This window comes from Panthera uncia, chromosome A2 (assembly GCF_023721935.1).
Source record: "Panthera uncia isolate 11264 chromosome A2, Puncia_PCG_1.0, whole genome shotgun sequence".
NCBI lineage: Eukaryota > Metazoa > Chordata > Mammalia > Carnivora > Felidae > Panthera > Panthera uncia.
Window position 1 is genome coordinate 279,317 of NC_064816.1, and position 3,095 is coordinate 282,411.

Sequence of the window (3,095 nt, forward strand, 5' to 3'; positions counted from 1 at the left end):
CCCCCCCCCCGCCACTGTACCCCCACGGCCCCACTGGACCCCACCGATCCGGGACCAGCCCCCTCCCCTGAGCCCCGCTCACGGTCTGTTTCCCCGCGGCCGCCAGAGGGCGCCAGTGAGCACCGGCTCGAGCAGGTGCCAGCTCTGCCCGCGGCCCTCCGGGCTCCGCGGTGCCTCCCCCGGGACCCTGCACGGCCCGCTCCCTCTCTCCCCATCGCTCGTTCTGTTCCACTCAACACGGGCCTCCTCGCTGCTCCTGCCGGACGCCCGGTGCACCTGAGGCTCAGGCCCTTTGTACCCGCGGTGCCCTCCGCCTAGTACACTCTTCCCCAAATGCCCCTTCAACTTGATCCCGCACCCCCTTCGAGGCTCCGCCCAACTCCCCCCTTATCACGTAGTAGCTGCTCAGTAACTTCCGGCTGAGTAAGTGAGCCTGTGAGGCAGGCTCTCAGGTCACAGACCGAGACCCGCAGGCCCAGAGAGAGGCCACCTGCAGGACCCAGGCCGCGCAGCTGCACGGAGTGCCAGCGGGGGGGAGGGGTCGGGGGAGGGGCCGCTGGGTTCAGGTCTCAGGCTGCCGCCAGAGGTGAGACCCTCAGGATCGGGCCTCCCTCTGCACTGACCTAACACGAGGTCATCCAATGGAGCACCAGCCCAGGCCCGCACACAGTAGGTGCTAAATAAGTGTTTACTGGATGACGCAATGGAGGTGGAGAAGGGGTGGAGGGGGGGGGCGCTGCCGTCCGCCTGACTTCTGTCCCTCCCTCCTGTCTGGGGGTGGGGGAGCCATCGCGCTGTGACACGGTGACACTGACGATGCCTCTCCACCGAGGCTCCCCCCTGCTTTCTGGAGCGGCCACAATGACAATGGAGAGCATGGCCAGCCCCTGAGAAGGGCCCGCCTGGCCCCGTGCGTGACCGCGGGCAGCGCCCACCCTCGCACTCTGACAGCCGCTGGCAGCCACCTTCATTGTCCCACTTTTAAACATCGTGACAAAATTCACATAACATAAAACTGACCGCTGGGCTTCTTAAAGTGTATGATTCAGGGGTTTCTCATACATTCACGAGGTTATGCAACCATCACCTCTATCAACTTCCAGAACATTCTGACTCCAAAAAGAAATCCGCCCCCATTAGCAGTCACCCCCCTCCTCAGCCCCAGGTAACCTGTATTTACTTGCTGTCTCTATGAATTTGCTTATTTTAGGGACCTCAGATAAATGGGATCACTCACGTGTGGCCTCTCGTGTCTGGTTCCCTCCCTGAGCGTCGTGTGTTCAGGGTCCGTCCGCGGGGCAGCGGGTGTGGGAGTCTTGTTCCTATTGGCGGCCGAGGGAGGTGCGCGTGCGCGGTGGACACGATCATCTGTGGACGTGCGCGTGCGCAGCGGACCCGTCGTGTGTCCTTCCTTAACCTGATGGACGTTAGCATTATTCCCACGTTCTGGCTGCCGTGAACGCTATGTCCAGTATTTACCGGGATGTGTGTGTACTTTCCTGGGGTGGACACTCAGGAGTGGAGTCACTGGGTCATATGATGAGTCCATGTTGAGCTTTTTGAGGACCTGCTGACCATTGTCCACAGCAGCCCCCCATCTCACCTCCGTCCAGCTGTGGATGAGGGTCTGTCTCCCCCTGGGAGCTCTTTGCAGGAGGAAGGACCTGGCTGGGAGCGGAGTGGCTCGGGGGTGTCCTTGAGCTCCACAGGCTGACCAGGGGTCCTGGGGACTTTTCTCCCATACTTAGGTTCCTGGTTGGGACAACACGATCAGCCTGCAGGCCAAGTCCCCCGTGGACGAGGAATGCGTTACCAAGATGACGGAGAGGATCCTGAGGTTCCAGGTCTGGACTCAGCCGCGTGGCTCCTGGCTCCTGTGAGCTGCGGTCCCTCGTCTGTAAAGTGGGGACAATGGGAAATAGTCTGGAGTTTCCTCAAAAGTTTTGAGTTGTCACGTGACCCAACACTTCCACTCGGAGGCCCCGAAGCATTGAACACATACCTTGAGACAAACCCTTGTGCACCTGTGTTTGCTGCAGCAGGTGTCCAGGAAAACCCAGGCGTCCGTCAGTACGGACCATCAAGTACGTGCTCATTGTCATTTGGGTGTCTGTCTTCAGGAACTTCCAGTTCAAATTTTTGGCCCATTTTCTTAAATTAGGTTGTTTGAGTTTTGTCATTGATTTGTGAGCGTTCTTTACATATTCTAGACCGGAGTCCTTTTTTGGGTTACGTGTGCTGCAAGTATTTTCTCCCAGTCTGCGCTTTGCCTTCTGACTCCCCTAATGGTTTCTTTGAACAAACCAAGTTGTTTCAAATAAAATACTACGTGTTTAGTTAGAAATAAATTTTACAGGCCAGAAGGTTAACATGAATCGTTGAGGAGACAGTCCGCCAAAGTTGCTCCTGGTTTTTCACGGGAGGGCAGAGGGAATGAGCCTGGCTTCACTCACGGATAAAGTGATGAACGTTGCCCGAAGCACCCTGACGTGTTCAGGGTCACCTGGTGCGGCAGCCCCAGCTCTGCGCTCCTGACCCTGGTTTGGGGAGACGTCTGCCAGGGATGTTTCTGGAAGACGCATCCCTTGGCCCTCGTTAGGGTATTTCTGAGCAGATCTGCAGTTTGGCATATGCAGCTCTCCATTTGAAGTTACAAAACCTCATTTCCTGCCAAGGCGGACGGAAAAGACTGGGGACGGGGAGGTCTCTGTTTATGTCTTGTCCACTCCGGCTGGTCAGTCATTTGTGTGACCACATGGTGTGGAATGCGAGCTTGGCCACCCACAGGGCTCTCAGAGGACGTGTGTCCCCTGCCCAGGGCCCCCCGGGTCCACCTCCGGGTCTTCTCAGATTTTCCCACGGGGACAGAGGGTGCTGGCAGGGGCCAGGCGAGCACAGCGGGCAATTACGGCCCAGGCTTTCTGGGCACAAATATTTGGAGCCTCCGAACCCTACTTGTAGGTACAAACCCCAAAGAACTAGAAATAGGTGTTGACACAAAAATGGGTGTAAATGGGTGTTCACAGCAGGGAAGGGGCTGGAAGCAAACTGTCCATCAGCGGACAGATGTGTCTACCGCGCACGCGCACGTTGGC

The 3,095-nt window shown here is 57.8% G+C and overlaps 1 long non-coding RNA gene across 1 annotated transcript; it reads left to right on the top strand.

The window, feature by feature from the left end:
* Positions 1–1,342: 1,342 nt before the first annotated feature.
* On the top strand, positions 1,343–2,179 carry LOC125928794 (uncharacterized). Its single transcript, XR_007459752.1, has 2 exons — positions 1,343–1,625; positions 1,749–2,179. It is a non-coding gene; the product is annotated as an uncharacterized LOC125928794 (long non-coding RNA).
* The last annotated feature ends 916 nt before the right edge of the window (positions 2,180–3,095 follow it).